General features: G+C 42.9%; 1 pseudogene; it reads right to left on the bottom strand.

Moving 5' to 3' along the window:
* Positions 1–24,541: 24,541 nt before the first annotated feature.
* LOC110259257 (mitochondrial import receptor subunit TOM5 homolog pseudogene) lies at positions 24,542–24,766 on the bottom strand (annotated as a pseudogene).
* Positions 24,767–27,178: the final 2,412 nt, after the last annotated feature.

Raw genomic sequence — 27,178 nt, 5'->3', positions numbered from 1 at the left:
TTGCATTTCATTTCAGTCCTTTCTTCCTTCAGGCAAACATTCCTCTCTGTCTTAGTTTCGAATTCCACTGAAAAATAGCAGTCACACAGACACAATTACTAAGCATTCCTGTTCCTATCTTTACAGTGTGTTCATGGATGGTTCATACATTCACTACTCTCTCTCTCTCTTTTTGCTTTTTAGGGCTGCACCCACGGCATAGAGAAGGCCCCAGGCTTGGGGTCAAGTTGGAGCTACAGCCGCCAGCCTACACCACAGCCACAGCAATGCAAGATCCCAGCCATGTCTGTGACCTACACCACAGTTCATGGCAATGCCGGATCCCTGACCCACTGAGTGAGCCCAGAGATAAATCCTGCATCCTCATGGATACTAGTCGGATTCATTTCCACTGCACCACACAGGAACTCTGACTGCTGCTTCACTTGATCCTTTGACTCTGGTTCTTATTGACTCTGACTTTATCTCTCTTCATTCTGCTTAGAACTCTGGTTCTTATTGACTCTGACTTTATCTCTCTTCATTCTGCTACGAAAATTTTGCCAGTGAATTGCCATTTATTTGTTCATTCATTCAACATTTATTGAGCATTTACTATGTGCCAGGCAGTGTTCTAGGCACTGGAGATATGGTGAAAAGCAAGACTGAGAAGACTGTTGTTCTCATGGCTTTCATATTGTGATGAGAAAGGCAAACACGAACAAACAAGAAAATATTGGATGGTGACAGATTCTTTTTTTTTTTTTTTTTTTTTTGTCTTTTTGGGGCCTCACCCTCAGCATATGGAAGTTCCCAGGCCAGGGGTCAAGTTGGAGCTACTCGGGATCTGAGCCGCATCTGAGACCTACACCACAGCTCATGGCAACCTCGAATCCTTTAACCCACTGAGTGAGGCTAGGGATCAAATCTGCATCCTCATGGATAAGAGTCAGATTTGTTTCTGTTGAGCCACGAACTCCGAATGGTGACAAATTCTTGAAGAAAATTGGCATGAGTGGCAGGGTTGTTAAGGGTTATGGCCACTGAGGGAATAAGGAAAGCCTTTATGGTGAGGTGACACTTGCTGATTTAAAGCTTCAAGTTCACAAAATAATTTGCAACCTTCCCCTCTGCTTTCAAAGTCTGTGCTCTAACGTGGATTGCACAAGCACGGTTTCACAGGAAACATGAATCTGGAGCAGGGATCGGCCAACTTCTGTAAAGGGCCAGATAGGATTTCCTGTGTGGCACAGTGGGTCAAGGATCTGGTGCTGTCACTGCAGAGGCTTGGGTCCCTGCTGTGGTGGGGGTTTGGTTCCCGGCCCAGGAACTTCCACATGCCATGGGCATGGCCAAAAAAAAAAAAAAAAAAAAAAAAAAAGCCAGATAGTAAATATTTTTGGCATTGTGAGCCATACAATGTCTGTCACAACACAGCTCTGCCGTTTGTAGCACAAAGGCAGCCAAGACAATGATAATACGTAAATGAATGGAGGCTGTGTTCTGATACAACTTTACTTTCAAAAACAGGAGTCAGGCCATAGCTGCCGGCTCCCTCCCTAGCCCACGAAATAGTTTGCTGATCTTTGCTCTCAAGTGCACTTGGCCTTGATATTTTTTTAAAGTGGTAGCAGCAGCACATTTTCTTTGAGGAGAAAGCCCCCTCCCCAGGAAATAGTTCTTCCTTTAATTTTTCTTCACCAGAAAAAAAAAATACAAATTGAGATAGACAGACTCAGAATATTTATACAATGGACAAGAAAAAGTAGGGGAGAAAGTTAGGCTTAACTTTCACCCTCATATACACTCTAAAAATAACCACTGTTTGTTTTGTTTTGTTTTGTTTTGAGCTTTTTAGGGCTGCACCCACACGTATGGAGGTTCCCAGGCTAGGGATCAAATTGGAGCTACAGCTGCTAGCCTACCCCACAGCCACAGCAATGTGGGATCCGAGCCGCATCTGCAATCTGCACCACAGCTCATGGCAACCCCGGATCCTTAACCCACTGATCCAGGCCAGGGATTGAACCCGCAACCTCATGGCTCCTAGTCGGATTCATGTCCACTGTGCCACGATGCGAACTCCAAGAATAACCACTGTTAATGCTTATCTTTTTAGAGCTTTCTGTGTATGTGTGTGTATAGGTAATGAGCATATATAAGTAATGAGCATATATATGTCTGTATATATACACACACAGACATCCAAATAAAGGTTTTCTTTTTCCTTTATTGTCTCTTTCCTTTCCCTTCCTTTCCTTTCCTTCCTGTCTTTTCCGCTCCCTCCTTTCCCTCCCCTTCTGTCCCTGCTTTCTTTCTAGTGTGTGGGACCGTCCTGCTTCTTTTGTTCTGCATGACATCATGGTACGCCTCCTTGGATCCAAGAGGCACACATTCCACAGTTGGTGGCCTGTTGGTGCCAACCCACATGACGTGAGTGTCAAATTATTTTGGGTGAATAGTGCTGTGAGCAGGTGGTGATTGGGGTGGGGTCCATTCTCCTTCTCCACCCACACCCCCCACCACCCCCTGCTGTTGCCTGGACTGCTGGTATCAGGGCAAGTCTCAAGCCAAATGCCCTCAGCCGTACAGCCCTTTCCTGGTGAGCAGACACCAACAGCTGGCCTGGAGTTCGGAAGGGGCCTCGGGCAGTCAGGCAGGCAGGCCAGCACTGGCTTGAAAGCCTTGCTCCATAGCAGGCGCTTCTTACAACAGGACTGGCGAACTCCTCTAAGTGGAGAGAAATGAGCCCCCGGGAGCTCAGTGTTCAAGCCTCCCCTCCCAGTGTGGACTGATGGGCTTGCCTTAATTTTTTCTTTCTTTCTTTCGTTTTAGGGCCGCACCCACGGCATACAGAAGTTCCCAGGCTAGGGGTTGAAGTGAAGTTGTAGCTGCCAGCCTATGCCACGCTGGATTCAAGCTCTATCTGCAACCTACGCCACAGCTCATGGCAACACCGGATTTTTTAACCCACTGAGCAAAGCCAGAGGTGGAACCCGCAGCCTCATGGTTAATAGTTGGATTTGTTTCTGCTGCGCCACGACAGGAACTCCAGGCTTACCTTAATTTTTAAGAAATGCTTTATTCATAGGAATGCCAGGAGCCTACCTACATGATCAAGCAAACCACAGATTCTCTCCCTCTTCTTTTTTAAAAAAAATTTTTAAATTTATTTTTTTCACTGTATAGCATGGGGACCAAGTTACACATACATGTATACATAATTTTTCCTTCCATTGTTGTGTTGCGATGTAAGTATCTAGACATTAGGTCCTTACCTAATGCTACACAGCAGGATCTCATTGTAAATCCATTCCAAGAGCAATAGTTTGTATCCGTTAACCCCAATCTCCCTGTTCTTATTTAGAAAAATTGAGAGAATAATTTAACACACAGTTGTATATGTTTCACTCAGATTCATAATGTTTTCATACATTTGCTGTGTCTATTTTTCTATGTATAAAATACATATATTCATATATATGTACACAAGTATGATTTTTTTTTTTCTTTTTAGGGTACACCCGTGGCATATGGAGGTTCCCAGGCTAGGGGTCAAATTGGAGCTACAGCTGCCAGCCTACACCACAGCCACAGCAACATCAGATCCCAGCCTCATCTGCAACCTACACCACAGCTCACAGCAACACTGGATCCTTAACCCACTTAGTGAGGTCAGGGATTGAACCTTTGTCTTCATGAATAAGAGTTAGATTCATCTCTGCTGAGCCACGATGGGAATTCCATGTATATATATTTTTTAAGAATAGCAAACTGTTTTTTTATTTCTATTTTTTTTACTGATTTCATGGAAGGAAGTTCCAAGGCCAGGAATTGAACCCAGTTTCAGGGCTACAGCAGTGACCTGAGCCACAGCAGTGACAAGGCTGGACCCTTAACCAATTGAGCCATGAGGGAACTCCCCACATGTATAAATTATATATATATGTTTCTATTTAAACATTTACTTTTTTTTAATGGTTGCACCAGCAGCATATGGAAGTTACTGGGCCAGGGATTGACTCCAAGCAGCAGCTGCACAACGCCAGATCCTTTAACCCACTGTGCTGGGCCGGAGATTGGATACACACCTCTGCAGAGACCTGAGCCACTGCTGTCTGTTTCCTAACCCACCATTCCACAGTGGGAACTCCATTTAATTTTATTTTTAGTTGTGGCTCCAAAATAAATCACAAATTGCATAACCAAAATAAATCACAGTTGTCATTTCTCCAGTCAAACCTATTTCTAATATTCCTTTACTAATTAGCTAGCCTAAGGGGTAGAATAAAATTCATTTTTCTTAAGTAAGTTCCTGTCTTTAGTTCAGTTGCTTAGAATGTCAAAGCTGAGGCCCACGTGAGTCTCTTTGCTGTCCCTTGAGTTGCAAGATGGTCCACGAGAGTGAGCAGGTCGCAAGGGAAGAGGTGTTTTTTTGTTTTTTTGTTTTTTTTTTTTGGTCTTTTTAGGGCCGTGCCCATGGCATATGAAGGTTCCCAGGCTAGGGGTCGAATTGGAGCTGTAGCTGCTGGCCTACACCACAGCCACAGCAATACAGGATCCGAGCTGAGTCTGCAGCCTATACTGTGGATCACGGCAATGCTGGATCCTTAACCCACCGAACGAGGCCAGGGATCAAACCCACATCCTCATGGATACTAGTCGGGTTCGTTACAGCTGAGCCACGACAGGAAATCCAAAGATGTTTGTTTCATTGTCATTGTTTCTCTGTGACTTGGACGAGTCCCTGGCACAGAGAAAATATTCAGTATCTAAACGTCTGTTGAGTGGCATTTTGTGGCTCCAGTTATCACTTAGGAGCTACAGGCAGCAGAAAAGAGGGCAAGAGGCAAAGGTAAGGATAACCCCTATGCCAAGAAAGCACTCCTGGAAAATCAATAGCCAAAGGATTGATATCCGGAGCTCAAACTACTGGAGATGGATTGGCCAGAGCTCAGGGCTAGAGTTTGGAACATAAAGTTTCGAGTTGGGCATGTTGCTGCCCCCACCCCCCACCCCAAACAGTGGTTTTCTATAAGTAAGGAAAAGGAGAAATGGATACAGAGCAGCAATAGAGAACATTTTTGCCGGGCCTCATATATATGCATGTGGTTGTGTCCATGCAAGGCCCTGAGTCTAGGGAGTGTGAGAAATTGCTAGACAGATAGATAGATAACAAGTGGTCAGGCCACAGAAAAAGAAACCAGAGCAACTGCTTCTCAGAAAGCTGGTCAGGAGTTCCCGTTATGACTCACCAGTTTGGGAACCCAACTTGTGTCTGTGAGGATGTGTGTTTGGTCCCTGGCTTTGCTCCTTAAGGATTTGGCATTGCTGTGGTGTAGGTGGAAGATGAGAGTTGGATCTGGCGTTGCTCTGGCTGTGGCATAGACTGGTAGCTACAGCTCCGATGTGAACCCTAGCTTGGGAAAGTCCATATGCCACTGGTGCATATGGACCAGTGATGTGGTTGCACAGCCCTAAAAAGAAACAAAAAAAAAGAAGGAAAGAAATAACACTGATCAGAATCAGCAGAGAAACAGCCCTGATGGTGGATTTGTTTTCTGTCTGTGTGGAACTTAGAGATCTCATTTTCATCCAACCTAATGAACTGACGGGTCAAACCCAGTTCCTACAAACCTGAGAAATGGACTTGGAGGTTCAGTAATTGGCCTGAGCTAAGCTCCACTGCTGGTCAATCCTGAACAGACAAGACAATGAATTATTTAATTCAGAAAACCTTCTTTCCTGTGAACTTTGTGGCTTTTGCCTTTACACATCCTACTTTGCTTTTGTGGGTAACTGTTTTCACAGGGTTCGGACACCTCATGCAGATCCAGGACTGGCTACATGCTTTGCAGGGCCCGGCAAAATGAAAATGTGGGGCCCCTTATTTTTAAAAATTATTGGGAATTTCAGGATGATGACTGTGGAATTTTATTTTAGTTTATTATTTTTTTCCTGCTTTTTAAGGGCCCTACCTGCAGCATATGGAAGTTCCCAGGCTAGGGGTTGAATCAGAACTGTGGCTGCCAGCCTACAGCACAGCCACCGCAATGTGGGATCCGAGCTGTATCTGTGACTTGTGTCACTTGCGGCAGTGCCAGATCCTTAACCCACTGAACAAGGCCAGGGATCGAACCAGCATCCTCATGGATACTGGTTGGGTTCATAACCCTCTGAGCCACAGTGGAAACTCCCGACTGAGGAATTTTAAACCCAGCAGGCGTCCCTCTGAGCAGGGGTTCTGTCTTGCCAGTTCAGGATGTGGTTGCACAGGTCACATGCTCATGAGGTTGGCTTGCTATATACTTATAAATAATGAAACCCTCTAGGCTTAGGCCAATGTGCTCTGGGTTATTTTTCACAGTTAATCTGAAGATCTCCATCCCATATGGTTGAATCCCTCTGTGCTGGATCAGATTTCCTTCCCCTGCTTTGCCTGGCAGTGAACTCAAACTATGGCACACGCACGATGAATCAGAAATTGTTATTGTTATTCTTTGTTTTTATCAGCAGCAATTTTGTCCAAAGGAATTATTCTGGTTAAACATGGGGGGATTGAGAATATGATTTTGTGTGTATTTCCTTTGATGACGCCTCTGAAATGTCAGCAAAAGAGAAATAAAAGGTATGAATCCATAAGGATAAAGAGAGCACAGGAGGTGAACAGAGCCATTGCGCGATCAGGAAAGCTAATCCTTAAGCCCCTCCACAGGGACAAGGAGAAGCCAACAAGATGTTAGTTGAGTCTTACTGAAGAAGTCCTGAAAGACGCTGGAGCTGTGGACACAGGTCTCTAGAGGCAGGGGTAGACTGGGGCTAAAAACAGCAAGACAGTTGAAAGTCTGAACGAAGAGCCCCCAAAAGATTGGGAGCAAGTTTCGTCTCTGTAGAAGTTGAACCACTGAGCTTTTGGATTTGGGGATACCATGGAGAACTGAGGGCAGTAGTCAGATACCAGATTGGAAATGGGGATTAATGAAAATTTACAAGAGGGTTCCCTAGCCTGCCCACATTGACTTGGCTCCCAGAAGGCTTGTGGTCAGGCTTGCCGGTGCCAAGCAGGGACACAGGAAAGTCCTCTGTGGGGAAACCACCAATCAGGAGAGAAGGGCTACCCTTACGCCCCATCCCCAAAGGCCAATACCCTTAGAAACTGCCCTTTGCTGATGCCTACAAGCCAAGAAGTCCAGGCATGCCAAGCTGTGTGCCTTACCCTTAAAAGAGCAAACGAAGATTTTGGGGAAAAGACACTAGAATAAAAGATAAAAGTCAAAGAACAGGAGTTTCCATTGTGGCTCAGTAGGTTAAGAAACTGACTGGTATCCATGAGGATGTGGGTTTGATCCCTGGCCTTGCTCAGTGGGTTGAGGACCCAGTGTTGCTGCAAGCTGTGGTGTAGGTCGTAGATGCGGCTGGAATCTGGCATTGCTGTGGCTGTGACGGAGGCTGGCAGCTGCAGTTCTGATTCAACCCCTGGTCTGGCAACTTCCATATGCTGCAAATTTGCCCCCTCCCTGCCCCCAGTCAACAAACAGAAAAGGAATTGGGGGAAACAGAGTATAGAAGTTAGACGTCATCTTCAAAACACTATAATTAATATATGAGAGATGGGAAAAGATGCCACTCCCCGTTACTTTCTATTTCCATTTCATGTTTAATTTTTTTTAATTGCTCCATTACCTCCTGATGATATTATGCGGTGTATCTATTAATTGTTCATTCTGTTACTCCCTGTTGAATGGCAAGCTCTATGAGAGCAGAAACACTGTCTTGTTCATTTTTCCATCATTGTTGCTTGTAAAATTGGCACAAATTAGGTGCTCAACCCTACTGTTGGTTGAGAGGATAAAAGCTATATTCATAACAAGAACAGGGTATTGTCAAAAAGGATCAGTGAAAAGCAGAAAAGACATTGGAATATTAATAGTGTGATAAGAAAATTTAAAAATTCAGTGTTCTCCTCGTGGGTCAGGTTAACGAACCTGAGCAGGATCCATGAGGATGCATGTTTGATCCCTGGCCTTGCTCAGTGGGGTTAAGGATCTGGTGTTGCCATGAGCTGTGGTGTAGGTCACAGATGCAGCTCAGATCCTGCGTTGCTGTGGCTGTGGTATAGGCCGGCAGCTGTAGCTCCGATTAGACCTCTAGCCTGAGAACTTCCATATGCCTTGGATGTGGACCTAAAAAGCAAAAAAAAAAAAAAAAAAAGCAAAAAAAAAAAAATAGGAAATTTGAAAATAAAATTGAGAACATATCCTCAAATATAGAATGAAGCAATGAAAAATAATCAAAAAACTTAGAGGAAAACTGGAAGATGAGGAGAAGGGTTTTAATATCTAAGTAAAAATTCAAAAAAGAACGGAACAATTGGAGGGGAGAAGATTGGCTTAGAAATTGATAAAGAAAATTTTTCAGAACTAATAGATATTTTCAGAATTCAAATTCACTGAGTCTGAGAAAGTAAATGCAACAGAATTGTGAGAGTGTGAGAGTGGCCTTGGGCTTCTCAATAGCAACCCTGGAAACCAGAAGATAGGGGGGTAACAGGTTCAAAGACTGAGAGAAAGTGGTCTCCAATCTTGAATTCTACACGTAGACAAAGGATTAAACTAATGTGGTGGTAAAATAAAGAATTGCTCAGATCGACTTGTGGTTGCCTGATGGGAGGGGGAGGGAGTGGGAGGGATCGGGAGCTTGGGCTTATCAGACACAACCTAGAATAGATTTACAAGGAGATCTTGCTGAATAGCATTGAGAACTATGTCTAGATACTCATGTTGCAACAGAAGAAAGGGTGGGGGAAAAAACTGTAATTGCAATGTATACATCTAAGGATAACCTGACCCCCTTGCTGTACAGTGGGAAAATAAAATAAAAAAAATAAATAAATAAAATCCAGAAGGAAAAAAAAAAAAAAAGAATTGCTCAGATCTACCAGATCATAAAAATATACCTCTCATGTAACTTGTCTTGGGAAGCTACAGAGAAAGTGGCAAAATTTGGAAATACACCAAGAGAGAAGAAGATCTAGAATATGGCAAACAGAGAATCCCAAGAGAGATGGGGGGGGGATTTCCCATTCTGAAGGTGGTCTTAGGATGAGTTGTGCAGCAGATCAAAAGGGCAGCTGGTCCAGAGAGGAGAGTGCAGGGTGCCAGGAGCAGAAGGGTGCAATGTCTCAGAAATACATTGAACTCATGGTTTACCTGATGTATTTGTATGGAGTTGGGCTTTTGGTTCCATTTGGAAAGAGTTTGGGGATAGTTTGAATATGCGACAACTCCAGGTAGAAAAGAAATGAAACAAATGAAAAGCTAAGGCTTTTGATTCAGGGAAAACAAAAAGTCATACAAGAAAGTGTATGTGATCATAACATGCCAAATGACTCAGCTATGAATTACCATTTTTGCAGTTCCCATTGTGGCTCAGTGGTAATGAACCTGACTAGTAGCCGTGAAGACACGGAGATGCCTGGCCTTGCTCAGTGGATTAAAGGATCTGGCATTGCTGTGAGCTGTGGTGTAGGTCTGTGATGCAGCTCAGATCCTGCGTTGCTGTGGTTGTGGTGTAGGCTGGCAGCTGCAGCTCTGATTTGACCCCTAACCTGGGAACTTCCATATGCTGTAGGTGTGGCCCTAAAAAGAAAAAAAATTACCAATTTTTTTTTGGTCATGCTCTAAGCATGTGGAAGTTCCCAGGTCAGGGATTGAACCCTCGCCACAGCAGCAACCTTTGCCACAGCGGTGATAATGCTTGATCCTTAAACAACTGAGCCATCAGGAAACTCAGTCCCCCAAAGGGCTTTACTCTCAGAAACAAAAAGAGAACTCTAAGTATTACATTTTTATAGTCAATGATGTAAAGGTTAAATATCAACTTAACAAAAAATCTTGATATGACTTTATTGAGAGAACAATCTAGGGATACGAGAGGGTGTGTGGGTGAAGAGAATGAAATCCTTGTTTGCCATCTTATGAAGTCAAGAGCTAAAAACTTGGAATGAAAACATTAAAAAAAATTGCAGGCATGTGATCCAGACATTGGACATTTGTAAACACAGTAAAAAACAAATGAAGGAGGTGAACGCAATTGGTTTGGGGTGTGGAGGCTGGGCGTAGAGAAGCAGTGGAGCAGAGAAGCTTTTTCTTGATCTAAGCCTCGTGGTACTGGTTGACTCTTTAAACTGCATAATGAAATCCTTTGACAATAAAAAAAATAATTGAATTAAATGCAGTGTGCTGTTGGGGTGATGCTCTGTATACTATCTCATCTGTATTCGACGGGCCTCATGGCATGGTGTTAACAGTGAGGGCTTGGAGACGATGGTGTCTTTGGAGCTTGGTCATGTGGATGCGGTATCTTCTTTGAAGCCATCACGAGCTTATCATGTTCTTTTACTCTCTGTGGGAATAGAAGGTCTGGGAACTAACTAAGGGGTGGAAATGAACATGGGGTGTTTCTTTTTCTTTTCTTTCTTTCTTTCTTTCTTTTTTTTTTTTTTTTTCGCTTTCTGGGGCCGTATTGGCGGCATATGGAAGTTCCCAGGCTAGGGGTCGAATCAGAGCTACAGCTGCTGGCCTATGCCATGGCCACAGCAACACCAGATCCAAGCCCTGTCTGTGATCTACACTGTAGCTCACGGCAACACCGGATCCTTAACCCACTGAGCGAGGCCAGGAATTGAACCTACATCCTCATGGATCCTAGTTGGGTTCATTCCTCCTGAGCCAGGATGGGTACTCCCAATATGGAGTCTTTCACCATAGATTTTTTTTTTTTTTCTTTTAGGGCTGTACCGGAGATATATGGAGGTTCCCAGGCTAGGGGTCAAATCAGAGCTGCAGCTGCCAGCCTAGGCCACAGCCACAGCAACGCCAGATCTGAGCCACATATGCAACCTATGCTGCAATTTGTGGTAACACTGGATCCTTTAACCCACTGAGCTGGGCCAGGGATTGAACCTGCATCCTTATGGATACTAGTCATGTTTTTAACCCCATGAGCCACATGGGAACTTCCACTGTAGATTTAATGGTAAACAAACATGCAAATCGCATACAAACATTTGGCTATTTCTCCTAGCTGAAAAAATAAGGGGATTTGATGTACAAAAAGCATGGCCTTTGACTCAGTTTTCAGGATACATGTGTGTGAGGATCAAAGGGAGTATAGGTATGACCGTGAAATTGTATTTTTATTTGGTAATGATATATACACTTTATTATTATTATTATTATTATTGTTATTATTTTTTTGCTTTTTAGGGCCGTGCCCACGGCAAATGGAGGTTCCCAGGCTAGGGGTCAAATCAGAGCTACAGCAGCCAGCCTAAGCCACAGCCACAGCAACACCAAATCCGAGCCGTGTCTGCAACCTACACCACAGTTCACAGCAACGCTTGATCCTTACCCCACTGAGCGAGGCCAGGGATCGAACCAGCAACCTCATGGTTCCTAGTCACATTCGTTTCCACTGCGCCATGACAGGAATTCCAACAAATGCTTTATTATTAAATTCTTTTTTCTAAAAAAAAAAAAGTAATTCCCAACATGAGCTCTCTTCTTGTTTTCTACTTCTGATTTAGGGCGTGTGTTGTCTCCATATTTGCCTCAGCTACTCTTCCAATTCTTTTAATCTTTTTTTTTTAAATTAAAAAAAATTTTAAATTTAGGGCTGCAACTGCAGCACATGGAAGTTCCCAGGCTAGTGGTTGAATTGGAGCTGTGACTGCCAGCCTATGCCACAGCCACAGCAATGCCAGATCTGAGTGGCATCTGCGAGCTACACTGCAGCTTACGGCAATGGTGGGTCCTTAACCCACTGAGCAGGGCCAGGGATCGAACTTGTATCCTCATGGATACAAATCAGGTTTGTTACCACCGAGTCACAAAGGGAACTCCCAATTCTTTTAATCTTTATAGCAGCCTGGGGACCTAATTATCCTCCTTATGAAGCCTGGGACATGAAGACTAGAGAGGCTGATTATGTGCCTTGTCTAAGGTCACACAGCAAGCGGCTCAACCAGGATGTCAGTGTGAGGGTCCTGATTCCTGGCTTTGTTTCCGACCTCATCCTGTATCCCTGTCCGGGTGGGGGTAAGACCCCATCAGAGATGAAGGGTCGTCTTTCTAAGAGGTCTGGGTTCCTTCCAGCCCCGCGGCTCTTTGCTGCCCCCTCCTGACTTTCACAGTCCTGATCGAGTGAGGAGTTGCTGAGACAGGGAGCACCTGTGATCTGGAGTCTCTGGTTACAAGCTCTGTCCTTTCCTCTTGATATTTCACTCCCCTTTCCCCTGATTCCCAGGTGCCGAGTATATAGTAGGCACTGGGAATATTCTTTTTTTTTTTTTCTTTTTTTTTTAAGGGCCGAACCTGAGGCATATGGAAGTTCCCAGGCTAGACAGTTGAATCAGAGCTACAGCTGCTGGCCTACACCACAGCCACAGCAACTCCGGATCCAAGCTTTGTCTGCAACCTACACCGCAGGTCACAGCAGTGCCGGATTCTTAACTCACCGAGGAAGACCAGCGTTCAACCCCAAGTCCTCATGGATACTAGTCAGGTTCATTACCACTGAGCCACAATGGAAACTCCTTGGAATTCTTTTTTACAATTGAAGTATAATTGCTATATAATATTATATAAGCCACAGGTGTACAATATAGGGATTCATAATTTTTAAATGTTATACTCCATTTTTTATAGTTATTATAAAATATTGGCTATATTCCTTGTGTGGTACAATGTATCCTCATAGCTTACTTTTTTTTCTCTTTTGCCCGTACCTGCAGCATATGGAAGTTCCTGGGCCAGGGACTGAATCAGAGCTGCAGCTTTGACCTACACTACAGCTGTGGCAATGCCAGATCCTTTACCTACTGAACAGGGCCAGGGATGGAACCTGCGCCTCTGCAGCAACCTGAGCAGTTGCAGTTGGATCCTTAACCCAATGCACCACAGTGGGAACTCCCTTGTAGCTTACTTTGTACGCAATAGCGTGTACCTCTTAATCCCCTACTCCCCCTTCCTTCTCCCCAGTGGTAACCACTAGTTCATTTTCTCTGTCTGTGAGTCTGCTTCTTGTTTGATATATTTATTAGTTGGTATTTTTTATATTCCACATGTAAGCAATATCATACTGTGTTTGCTTTTCCCTGTCAGACTTATAAATTGGAATTCTTGGTTAAAAGAGGGTAAGTCGGTTTTTCTGTTATTTGCCAGCAACGTATTCCTGATAGACAAAGGCTGGTTTTATAGATAAAGAACCTGAGGACCAGGGCAGGGGAAGGGATGTCCCTGATGGGTCATGTTTGGAAAGTGGCTTCCATCGTCTCAGCCATTCACCTCTAAAGGACCTTGGAATTGGGAAACCAGCTACATCCTGAGTACATAGGGATTATACTGATAGCCCTGTAATCAATGCACTTTATTTTTGAATCGTTTCATTACTTTTTTTTTTCTTTTGCTTTTCTCGTCACCCTGTGGCATATGAAATTCCTGGGCCAGGGATCAGATCCAAGCCACTGTTGCAACCCATGACAAAACTATGGCTGGCCACAGCTATAGCAATGTGGGATCTGAGCTGCGTCTGTGACCTGCATCACAGCTCAAAGCAACACCAGATCCTTAACCCACTGAGTGAGGCCAGGGATCGAACCTACATCTTCATGGATACTAGCTGGGTTTGTTACCACTGAGCCACAACAGAAATTCCTCATTGGACAATTATTGAGTGCCCAGTATGTCCCAGGCAGAAAGCTATGAACAACACAGATAAATCCCAGCCCTCATAGAATGTTCTAATGCCTTCCAGAGGGCCTTAGGAGCTATGCTGTCTTCCTGGTAATTTCTCTGTATTTATAAAGCTTGTGGACTTATGTTTATAATTTCTTATTTATATTGTACAGGGTGAGGGTTACAGAAAGGGAGGAAAACTTCATTTCATTGGTGATAATCATCTTTTTCTGTTTTTAATCTTTTTCCTGGTGGCGGGAGAGTCATTTCCTATTCCCTTTTGTTTCCCTCTTCCTGTTGATTCTCTAAAGACCTCCATACCCACTGGATCCTCTGCTCCCTTTGCAGTGTGTTCTGATACCAGGTGTATCCTAATAGACTTAAGACGTGCTGGACAGTGTTAAAAATCCCTACGCACACCACGCATTGCATCCTCCCGCAACCCGGGGAGCCACAACGGTTGTGTACCATAAGAATAGATTTTTTCTCAAATGAGTTAATGTCAAATCTTTATTTCAATCCCTGAATTTCTACTCTATGATGTTTTGAGTTCTAAATATTCAGAATAGATTCAGTTAGTATTTAGTCTTAACTGCGTCTTATGGGCCTGGTGCCTCAGTAATATGCAACAGTTGGAGGCAAAAATAAGGTGGCATTCAATATCACAAATGACCTCGGTATCAGAATTTTCACCACAGTGAGGAGGTACACAATCCGAGTTTGTGTGTGTGTGTGTGTGTGTGTGTATTTTTTTTTTTCTTCTTTTTACTGCCGCACATGTGGCATATGGGAGTTCCTGGGCTAGGGGCTGAATCTGAGCCAAAGCTGCAGGTCACAGCCACAGCAACACTGGATCCAAGCCACACCACTGTGACCTAATCGGCAGCTTGTGGCAACATTGGGTCCTCAGCCCGCTGAGCCACAGTGGGAACTCCTCAAATATTTGATTTCAAGAATACCTCCTGATAGCCAGATCAAGTTGGAGTTCATGCTTCAGGAATGCCCTCTGCGCCACAAACATAGCAAGTACTGGATAAAACAAACAAGCAAACAAAGTGGAAGAAAGCATGGTCAGGCTTAAGTATCAGACCAGCAATTTTGAGGCTCCAAGCTGGCACAGAAGCACAAACCAGGCCAGAAGAGGTGGGTGGACATGCTGGGATTTGGGTGCAGAGGCCGTTAGTGGTGGCAAATGAGTCAAGAGTGTTCCTTGTGAGATGGGGAGGCAGAGGCAGGCTCACTGACTGAAGCCCAGGGCTAGGATGGTATTCATTTCTCATCCTCCGCCCTTCTGGGAGGAGGCTGGAAATAAACCTGCTGCCAAATGCTGAAGGAGCAATGGCTCATATCCAGCTCCAGGCTGGGGGAGAGGGATGAGACACAGCCTTGTGACCAAGAGCTGAGTCAAGATTCCCCCGACCTCGTCTGGATCAGCCACAGCCCAGGGGCTCTGCAGGCCAGGCCCTCTAACTGCCTGTATGAGATTTGGATCGGGGACCCCCAAAGCTCCTAAATAGGTCAATTGAATGTGGAGGTAAAAATAAAGGAGAAATGAGAGAGAGAGAGAGAACTAAAACATACCACCAAATGAGACTATAAGCCAAATAAATTTTTTTTTTTTTTTTTTTTTTTAGCTTTTTAGGACAGCACCTGTGCCATATGGAAGTTTCCAGGTTAGGAACTGAATCGGAGCTACAGCTGCAGCCTATGCCACAGCCACAGCAGCGTCGGAACTGAGGAGTGTCTGCGACCTACACCCCAGCACATGGCAACACTGATTCCTTAATCCACTGAGCGAGGCCAGGGATCAAACCCAATTCTCCAAGGATATTAGCCGGGTTCATTACTGCTGAACCACCATGGGAACTCGGGAGGGCTTTGAGTTTTGATGGCGTTTTGGTTATATTGCTGAAACTTGGCCTCTGTCCACCAGTGCTGAATTGAAATACGGAAACAGAGTTTTGGGCAAAGGCCAGGCAAAGGAGGCCATAGCAGGCTAATGCCCTAAAGACTGTGCCCTCCCTTGGGAAAGATTAAGAAGGGGTTTCAGGAAGTTCCCGTTGTGGCTCAGTGGGTAACAAACCTGACTAGCATCCATGAGGATGCGGGTTCAATCCCTGGCCTTGTTCCGTGGGTTAAGGATCCGGCGTTGCTGTGAGCTGGGGTGTAGGTTGCAGATGTGACTCGGATCCCGCGTTGCTGTGGCTGTGGTGTAGGCCTGTGACTACAGCTCCGATTCACCCCTGGCCTGGGAACCTCCATATGCCGTGGGTATGGTCCTAAAAAGACAAAAAAAAAAAAAAAAAAAAAGAAGTGGTTTTATAGTTTAGGAGTAGAAAATACGGTCACAGACAAGGATCGGGGTAGATGCAAGCTTTCAGTCTTCTTCAAAGTTGGTGTTTAGTGGCCCCAGGACTGGTTCTGGTGGTCCTCCTATCTGGTTTCATTTGTTGGGCTTTTAGTTCTGCAGAAGAACCCGAAGATATTATTATGTATATTCCTTGAAGCAGAACAAGGAGCCTGTCCCAAGGCTGCAGTATTTACTCTCTCTTAATCACTCCTCTCTGGTCTCCGCATCCCCTCCCTTCCCTGATTAGCAGCTGTTTGAATCTGCCCTTTGGAACTCAGGGAAGGTCGTGGAGGCTGAGTCTCATTCCCTAAAAACAAGAAATGGGGGACAGAGGAAGGCTTGTGTGCCCAGGAGCCCCACAGGGTTCCGCCCAGTTTCGGTTATATGTCCTTAATTTCTAAATTACCGTAATTAATTATAGAGCACAATTTAAAAAGCCCAGTAAAGAGACTAAAGAGAGAAAAAGAGAGAAATGAACCAACAAGAATGGGAGAAAAGATGCAGAGACCGATTCCAAAAGCATTTCGGAAGCTGGAGAGAGGAATGAGTGGGAAGTCGTTAGTAAACCAGCCAGACCTTCAAGTCTTTATGGTCCCAGAAAGCTGGAGAAACACCTGGTTCACCCTGAGAACGTGCTATGTCTCAAAAACTGGCAGTTCCAGGAACCGCTGGCCCTGGAGAAAAAGTAGACGCTAAACCAAAAGGAATGTGCGAAAGCTGAGAAACAGTTACGCCTCGAACTTCTCTCCCACCCAGGGTACTAGACAACTGCCCCTCTCATCCGAGGAATATTGTGAAATGATAAAACAAGACCTATGTGCCCACGTGGCTCAGGCAGGGTTAAGGGTGGGACCACCCCACCAAAAGTGACAACGTGCATAAAGAATATGGAATGCCGAGACTCCCAGTCCCTTTCCTCTCGGCTCTCAGAATGCTGGTGCTAGAAAGGGATTTGGAAGATTCTTCTATGAGGAATAGGATCGGTCCAAGAGGAAAACCCTAAAGGTACAGACACGGCAGGGCCGGGGGTGGGATGGGGGTGGGGCAGTGCTGTTCCCCCAAAAGTGGCCTACTCGGATCACCAAAGAAAAAAACTCCTAAATCATCACTGTCAGGGTCTGTGCACTCAGGCTGGAAGAAGAATTTCCAGATTCAAGGCAAGGTGAAGAGAAGACAAATTTATTGAGGCGAGGCACTGCTGTGAATACGGCAGCCTGACTTTCTCATAATCAGAGAGACCGGACATGTGGTCTGTTTTTATAACCCAGGGAGAGGAGAGGTCTCGAGATACACCTGCTGACCTGCTGATTGGTTGGGGAAAGAGGGATCTTGAGATACACCTGCTGCTTGGTTGAGGGTGTATAAAACCCTCCTAGGGGTGGGGCCACACACCTTTCCTAGTAGGGGTAGGAAGGAGTAGGCCAGGAAGCTCAAGGTTGGGGGGGGTGGCATTATAAGGAGATGGGGGGGATGGGATGATAAGGGTCTGGTAATTCTTGTCTCGGTCAGAGGCTTTGAGTTCAGTCTCTTTGAAGGGGACATGAAGCCCAGCAACAACCATCTGCTCAGAACTTCCAGACTGCTTTTTAATCCTAATTACTCTTACTTCCAAGGAGATAATCTAAGATTACTGGAAACTTGAGGAAAGCCTCTCAGTGAAACATAGAAAACACAATGTGATGGTTGTACAACTATAAATAAAATAAAATTCATTGAATTATATTAAAAAAATAATGAACAGAGAAAAAGGCAACTTGGAGGAAGTGGAGACTATATAGAGGAATGGTAATGAAAACAAACAAAAAATGCAAAGTTAATATTGTTAGATAAAAAGATACTACATTTACAAAACAGTATTGAAAAAAATTCAGATTTTTTTTTTTTTTTTTTGTGGCTTTTTAGGTTCACACTCATGGCATATGGAGGTTCCCAGGCTAGGCGTCAAATTGGAGCTGCAGCTGCTGGCCTACACCACAGCTCACGGCAATGTGGGATCCTTAACCCACTGATCGAGGCCAGGGATTGAATTCCAATCCTCATGGATACGAGTCAGATTCACTTCTGCTGTGCCACAATGGGAATGCCAGAGAAATTTTTAAAAAATAATATTTAGAAATTAGAAAAAAATTCAGTGAATGAGCTGGAAGAGGAAGTTAAGGAAGACTAGAAATTAGAACAAAAATACATAAGTAAATAAGAGAGAAAAGACAAAAAAAAAATTTGAGGGGCCAGTTCAGGAAATTTAACATATGAATAATATTAGTTCTAGAGGGAGAAAACAGGAAAAGGATGGGGACAACATGAATGAAACAATTCAGGAAAATTTCCCAGGTTAAGGGACACAAATTTGGATGTTGAAAGGTCTCACCACAACCACAACAACGTGGGGTCTGAGCCGCATCTGCGACCTACAACCACAGCTCATGGCAACACCAGATCCTTAACCCACTAAGCAAGGCCAGGGATCGAACCTGCAACCTCATGGTTCCTAATTGCATGCGTTAGCCACTGTGCCATGATGGGAAGTCCGAGAAAGGCAGTTTAGATGGCAGCAGGTTTGAAAATTTGTGACCAGCACAACGCCTATCTCAAAGCCAAAGGAACCTTCACTTTTATTGATAATATCCACAGTGATGAGTCTTCATGGCTAAGACTATATGATAAGACAAAAAAGAAGTATCCCCTAATAGGAATGACTAAACTGAAGTCTGTTGTGTCTTTTTATCAATAGTATGGCAAGACCCTTCTGATGTCCATAGGCTTCAATGTGGAAGAAAATACTGATTGGCCTGAATAAGAGAAATCTTACCTATACATACATATATGCCTACGTATACATGCAATGATGCTAGAAGGATATGTAATAATCTGGATTTACTATTTTGTTCCTTTTGAATTTTGTACTATGTATGTGTATTACATATTCAAATGTTAATGAAATAAAAATAAAACATTCCCTAAAAGTTCCCTAAATGCACAGAATTGTAAATGAACATATCTAGCAGCAATAATTTTACCTGTGGGAATATAGCCTACAGATAAAACCCTACATGTTCAAAATGATTAAACATAAGTTTAATAAATAAATAAATATGTATGTACTCCAACTTTGTTGAGATTTAATCGATGTGTAACATTGTGTAAGTTTAAGGTGTACAACAGCTTGATTTTACAGAATTGAATTAATCATTCATAATAAATTGCCTATAGATTAACCATGTTTATCCGTACAATGAAACACTATGAAGCTCTTTAGTAGATGATGAAGATTATTATACACTTAAATGAAAGAATTCTTGCAATATTTTCTCAAGTGAACAAGTGCAAAATAGAAAGTATCATAGTCCATATAAAAGGGATAAGAAAGACTCTCCTTATACGTGTGTGTGCATTTCCACTTGTATGAATGGAGTGTATTTGAAAGAATAAAAGTAATAGAAAACATTGGTTGCCTCTGAGAAGGAGAACTGAGTGGTGGAAAGGAGGCAGAAATACAAGAGTGATTTCTCATTGTTTATCCTTGTCTAACTTTTGGATTTTGGGTCATATGAATGCATTAGTTATTTTAAAACAATTTAAAAAATGTAGGGAGCTCCCACTGTGGCTTAGTGATCCAACTAGGATCCATGAGGATATGGGTTCCATCCCTGGCCTCACTTAGTGAGTTGGGGATCTGGCATTGCCATGAAGATGCAGCTCGGATCCCACATTGCCACAGCTGTAGTGTAGGCTGGCAACTGCAGTTCTGATTCAACCCCTAGCCTGGGAACTTCCATATGGCACCAGTGTAGCCCTAAAAAAAGCAAAAAGCAAAAAAAAAAAAAAAAAAAGGCAGGAATGGGAATGAGATGAACTCTGGACCTGACAGAGAAAAAGAAAGAATTAGAGAATTGGAAGATAAACTATAGGAACTCACCCAGAATGTAGTACAGAGAGCAGAGAGATAAAAACTGCAATAAAGGTTATGTGTAGAGGAATGACAGACTGACAGCAAGCTTCTTATCAGTGATAATAGATGTTGGAAGATAACAGAATAATAACTTTAAGCACTGAAAGAAAAACACTGAGAATTTTACAGCCAGCTAAAATTTATTCAAGGAAATTAAATAAAACATTTTTAGACAAATACTAAATATGTTATTACACACAGACCCTCACTAAAAGACTATTTTAAAATATGCTTCAGAAATAGAAAAATGAGAACAGATGGAAAATGTGTAATGCAAAAAGCAAGTATCCTCTAAATAGCTCTTCTTCCTACCCACCCCTAAATCAAACCAGTTGTTCTAGAGAACACAGAGATTGATGAAGTGTGTTGAACATTTTAATTAACAGTTAGAGTTTAAAAATTATTTTATTTTGGATTTCCCATTGTGGCTTAGTGGCTTAAGAACCCAACTAGTATCCATGAGGATTCGGGTTCGACCCCTGGCCTACCTCAGTAGGTTAAGGACTTGGGGTTGCTGTAAGCTGTGGTGTTGGTCACAGATGTGGCTCGGATCTGGCATTGCTATGGCTGTGGCGTAGGCCAGCAGCTGCAGCTCTGATTTGACCCCTAGACTGGGAACTTCCAGATGGTGTAAATGTGGCCCTTAAAAAAATTATTTTGTTTTATAAACAATAATAACAAGGTAGAGGAGCTAGTCAAAGCAGGAATTAAAGTATATTAAGGATTTATTGAAGTTGAGAGGAATTAAATAATCATAGACTTTGTCAGAAAATTTATAGTTAAGTATGCAAAAAAATTCAGAGTAGCCATTAAAAAGCTAACAATCAGAAGAGAATAAACATTATCCAGCAAAAGAAGATAAGAAGGAAAAGAAGCAAAGATAATAAATAGAAAACAGAAAATAAGATAATTATGTCTAAACTACTAAATTACAAAATTGGAAATGGTTTAATTCATCTATTAAAAAACAAAAGTGGGGAGTTCCCGTTGTGGCTCAGTGGTTAACGAATCCGACTAGGAACCATGAGGTTGCAGGTTCGATCCCTGGCCTTGCTCAGTGGGTTAAGGATCTGGCATTGCTGTGAGCTGTAGTGTAGGTTGCAGATGTGGCTTGGATCCTGCGTTGCTGAGGCTCTGGCGTAGGCCGGCAGCTACACCTCCGATTCGACCCCTGGCCTGGGAACCTCCGTATGCCGTGGAAGCGGCCCACCCAAGAAATGGCAAAAAGACAAAAACAAAAAAACCAGAAGTAATCAGGTAGATAAAAACTAAATGCATCTCTATGCTTCCCATCAGAGACAAAGTGAATATACACACGTGTGTGCATGTGCACACACACACACACACAGACTGCAAATAAAAGTGGAAAAAGGAGGTTCCTTGGTGGCTCACTGGGTTAAGGATCTGGCATTATCACTGATGTGGCTTGGGTTCGATCCCTGGCCCAGGAACTTCTGCATGCCATGGGCACAGCCAAAAAAAAAAAAAAGTGGAAAAATATGTGTAACATGAATACAAAATGTACATAAGACAAAATAGATTTTTTTTTTTTTGCTTTTTAGGGTTGTACCCTTGCCATATTGAGGTTCCCAGGCTAAGGGTCTAATCAGAGCTATAGCTGCGGGCCTACACCACAGGCACAGCAATGCCAGATCCTTGACACACTGAGCAAGGCCAGGGATCAAACTTGGCCTTGATCAAACCCAGGGATCAAAGCTCATGGTTCCTAGTTGTATTTGTCTCCAATGTGCCACAATGGGAACTCCAAGACAAAAACAGATCTTAAAGCAAAAAACATTCATAGGCATAAAAAGAAACTACAAAATATTAAAGAATATTTGGAAATTATAATTATTATTGTTCCTAATAACATTTCATATATTATAATATTATAATAAATGAACCAACCATTGAAAAGTTATAAAGTTGGAAAACCACAGTTGGGAATTGATACAGCTAATAAAACAAGCAGACAAAAATTAGAAATATATAGAAACTGAATAATAAAATTAGCAAATGTGATCTAATATATATGTATACAAAAACTTGCACACAGGTCTATATATATTCTTTTCAAATATAGATAGAATCTTTGTTATATTGGAACATGTGGTCAAAAAGGAAATATCAATAACTTTCAAATAATTGATATCATATTGATTGATCACAATATCTTACCACACAAATCAGAAATTATTTATTTATTTATTTAGCTTTTTAGGGCCGCACATGAGGCCTGTGGAAGTTCCCAGGCTAGGGGTCCAATTGGAGCTACAGCTGTGGGCCTATGCCACTGCCACAGCAAATGCAGGATCTCTGACCCACTGAGTGAGGCCAGGGATGGAACCTGCATCCTCATGGATACTAGTTGGGATTTGTTTCCGCTGTGCCAGGAGAGCTCCTAGAAATAATTTAAATAACAAAAAGTAGTTTAACACTCCTACTTTTTCTCCCTTTCCCCTTATTGGAAAACTTAAGAATGCAACTTTTTTTTTTTTTTTTTTTCTTTTTTTGAACTTCTGTGGAAGTTCCTGGGCCAGGGATCAAACTGGAGTCACAGAAGTTTTATGTAGTAAAATGTTCTTATATCTCTCTCTGTACGTTGGTGTTTTGTACCTCGACTGAAATGTATTCTAAAAATGTCTAGGTTTTCCTTTTTACACTAGGTATTTAGCACATCTGGATTTGACCTTTGCGTATGCTTGCAAAGTGGAGACCTAACTTTAGATTTTTCTCATGTTAATAGCATCCTTCTGCATTAATGTCACTTCAGTCATATATCCAGGGGGATATTCAAAACACTTAACAACCTCATGGATGTCAATCAAGCTTTTTTCTTAATATTATTTATTTATATATCTTCTCTTTATTTCTCAAGGACTGTTGCTAGAAAGTTACCTGTTTCATTTTCTTTCTTTTTTTTTTTTTTGAATAACAAGGTTTAGGTTTTGTGTCCTCCCTAATTTTTTTTTTTTTTTTTTTGTCTTTTGTCTTTTGTCTCTCTTTGTTGTTGTTGCTATTTCTTGGGCCGCTCCCGCGGCATATGGAGGTTCCCAGGCTAGGGGTCTAATCGGAGCTGTAGCCACCGGCCTACACCAGAGCCACAGCAATGTGGGATCCGAGCCGCGTCTGCAACCTACACCACAGCTCACAGCAACGCCGGATCGTTAACCCACTGAGCAAGGGCAGGGACCGAACCCGCAACCTCATGGTTTCTAGTCGGATTCGTTAACCACTGCGCCACGACGGGAACTCCCCTAATTTTTTTATTTCATTAATTTCTTCTCTTATATCTATTACTTCCCTTCCTCCACCTTCATAAATTATTTTTTGATCTATTTTTAGTTGAATATTTATTTTCATTTTACTTATATAAATGAAATTAAGCTATGTATTTTTCCTGTAGATACCATTTTAGCTGCATCAGACAATTTTTTTTTTTATTTTAGCACACTTATTTTTGTTCAGCTATAAATACTTTATTATTACAGCATGTATTTCTTATCTATTCAGAGCTATTCAGAGTTGCGTTCTTGGAGTTCTCTTGAGACACGGCAAGTTCGGGATCCGGCATTGTCACTGCTGTGTCTTGGGTCACTTCTGTGACTCTAGTTTGATCCCTGGCCCAGGAACGTCCATAGAAGTTAAGGAACTCATCAGGGGGCCCCACTTCCAGAGTTTCTAATCCAGTGGGTCTGGGGAAGGAGCTGAGGATTTGCCTCTAGTTGGTTCTAAGATGCTGCTGCTGCTGCACAATTGGAGAACCACTCTCTTAGGCAGCCTTTTGAAGATGTGCACAAGAATGTTTATCGTTAGGAATAGCAAAGAATCAGAAACAAATGCCCAGCAGCAAGAGAATGAATAGCAAATTATTCTCCCTTTATACAACAGACTATACATAGAAATTAGAGTGAATGAAATTAGAGATGCAAATATAACTTCAAAAAAAGGAAATCACTGTTCTATGAAAATTACAAAGCAAATTACAAAGTGATATGTGGAGTTTGATACCATCTGTATACATGTTAAGGAAATGCAAAACAAAAGGATATAATGTTTATGTATAACAAATGCTATAAGTCACACATGAGCAGGATAATGCTGAATTTTGTGATATTGGTTAGTTCTGAGGAATGAGGGTGATGGGACTGAAAATGGATCTGCATTTTATCTATCGTCTATTTATCTAATCTATCATCTATTAATTGTATTTTTCCAAAAACAATCTTCTTTTGGTGACATAATATTAATAACTGCTAGATAATGGGTTTGATAACATTTACAGTTACACCAACATTCATGAAGGCTGAATATCACAGGCAAAAATGGTGTACAACCACAAAACACCTTTTCATAATTCCCAAATAGCATTATCTTTTAGCTATAAAGCTTGGTTACTACTATAAATGTAATAAATTCATTGAGTAATTAAAAAAAACAAATTAAAAAAAAAAAGCTTGGTTGCAAAGCCACCCTTTAAGGATAGAATTTTTACGTCCGTTCAGAGCATCTCACATCTTTCTGGGCCTATTCATTTGCAGACAGGAGTAGGAACGGTAACCAGATTCTTTGTATCACACATTCACACGTGATGCGCACTCTTCATATGCTGTCCAATTTCTTGAAGATAAAAGGAGTGACTCACACGCAGCAGGGCCACATAGATGAGGAAGTTCCCTGTGGAGGAGATTGCATCCTCTGTTTCATCTCCTTGGGGTCCAGCTTCCGTGCGAGGCCCTCCATCTGGAGCATCACGGCCCTGCCTCACCAGTTCCAGGGGCTGTGCTCTGCTCTTCCCCCCAAAAGATCTTCAGTAAATATTACTGTCTTCGTCCAGGCTGCTAGAACAGAATGCCATTGACTGGGCAGCATATAAACCACAGACATTTACTTCTCACAGTCCCGGAGGCTGGAGGTCTGAGGTCAGGGAGCCAGCACAGTTGGGCTCTGGTGAGGACCTTCTTCTAGGTGGCAGACTGCCCAATTCTGTCTTTTGTCTTTTTTGTTTGTTTGTTTTAGGGTTGAGCCTACAGCATATGGAGGTTCCCAGGCTAGGGGTCTAATTGGAGGTACAGCTGCTGGCCTACACCACAGCCACAGTGATGCCAGATCTGAGCCTACACCGCAGCTCACCACAACGCAGACTGCCAAATTCTTGCTATATCCTCAAATGGCAGGAAGAAGGTAAGAGAGCTCTCTGGAGCCTCTTTTATAAGGTCACTATTCCCATTCATTAGGGCTCCACCCTCCTGACCAAATGACCTTTCCAAAGACCCTACTTCCAAATACCATCACATTGGGCATTAGGATGTAACATATGAATTTTGGAGAGACACAAACAGTCGATCTGTAACAACTGCCAAAGGTTAATATTTGATAAAGCTGGGTGGTGGGTGTAAGTCCTCATTGTATTATGTTCCTTCTTGTGTATACATTTGAATAAATTTGCATGATTTCATGATAAAAATGCATAAAAAAGGACACCCCTACAAAAATACCAGGCTAGACTTTGTTTCTGCATGTTGTTAAAGCCAAAAACCATCATTTGGAGAACGACGAGTCTCTATGATGGAATGAAACCGATATACAATGCCACATATTTCACCATAATGATATACAAAAATTATGACTGCAGGTAGTGGTTGCAAATCTCTTCTCAGAAGAATGGCGAACGCCCTCAGCTTTTCAGCCTGGTCTGTGCTCCTCTTCCTTTGTCAAAGAGTTGGTTCTACTGATCCTCCTCCATGTGTCCTGGTTTTGGGGCTGGGATATTTGATTCCTCAGGCAAGAGGAGAATAAAAGGAATATGATCATTCAAAGCCTCTTTTATTACACTCCCTCACAGAGGGGAATTCTTCCTTCAATTGCTACATTTTGGATTCTGTGTGATGAAACTGGGACAACAGATAGAGTGACAAAACTTAAGAACCCAGCATGGCTGGGCTGGTTTACATTGTAAAGGCAGAGTATTACTGGCAGAAATAAAATAAATGTTTTGGGAGGAGAAAGGGGAGGAGGAGAAAAACAGGGACTGGTGGGGCCTGGGTTTAAGAGCAGAATGTGGAATTTGTCTCTATTTCCTTGCTTCTCCAGGTTGTTCTTTCCTTCTGAATGCCCTTGTGGGCTGCTGGCATGGTGGTCTTCCTAGTTGCTTTTTTTATCTTTTCTTTTCTTTTAATGGCTGCACCTGTGGCATATGGACGTTCCCAGCTAGGGATCAAATTGGAGCTGCAGCTACCAGCTACCAGCATGTGCCACAGCCACAGCAATGCCAGATCTGAACTGCAACTGCGGCCCCTGCTGTTGCTTGAAGCAATGCCGGATCCTTAACCCACAGAGTGAGGCCAGGGATTGAACCCACATCCTTACAGAGTCAACCTTGGGTTCTTCACCTACTGAGCCACAATGGAAACTCCTTCCTAGTTGCTTTTGATCAGCTTTCTATGCCAGTGCAGAAGAGGGTTTTTTTTTGGCTTTCTTTTTTTTTTGCTTTGTAGTCTTGGGGAGTAAGACTCTATGTCAGCTTGGGTCAGCTTGGGTCAGAGCTGGAAAGCTTTTTCTCACATCCTCCCTGCTTAGAGCCATCCAAAGTTGTCTGTGTAACCATCTCAGGTCCTCTGATAGGTGAGTGGGCCCTTCATCTTTGCTACCTCCTTTACCTCTAAACACATCCTTGTCAGTAGTATTATTTTCCTAACTTTGGAGATGAGGAAACTGGCTCAGAGAGACTGACATTCCCAAGGTAGCACATCCATGTAGAGGCTTCTGGGGGATTCAAATCCAAGTCCATGATTTTTTTTTTTTTTTTTTTTTTTGGTCTTTTAAGGCCACACCTGCAGCATATGGAAGTTCCCAGGCTAGGGGTGGAATTGGAGCTGCAGCAGCTGGCCTGCACCACAGCCACAGCAATGCAGGATCTGAGCCATATCTGTGAACTACACCACAGCTCACGTCAACACCAGGTCCTTTACCCGCTGAGCAAGGCCAGGGATCGAACCTGAATCCTCATGGATACTAGTCGGGTTCATTATTGCTGAGCCACAACGGAACTTCTCTGTGATGTTTTACACTGAACTGCACTGTGCTAGGGTTCTGTGACATCCAGTAAAAATGTAAGACTTGGCCCTGTTATCCAGGAACTTTTTAGAAAACTCAGGAAGGTAA

This window comes from Sus scrofa, chromosome 2 (assembly GCF_054392235.1).
Source record: "Sus scrofa isolate SSC_HxYL_T2T_F1_AM1 chromosome 2, Sscrofa_HxYL_maternal_Yorkshire_Landrace_v2.0, whole genome shotgun sequence".
Lineage (NCBI taxonomy): Eukaryota > Metazoa > Chordata > Mammalia > Artiodactyla > Suidae > Sus > Sus scrofa.
This window is presented reverse-complemented; position numbering and strand designations above follow the sequence as displayed.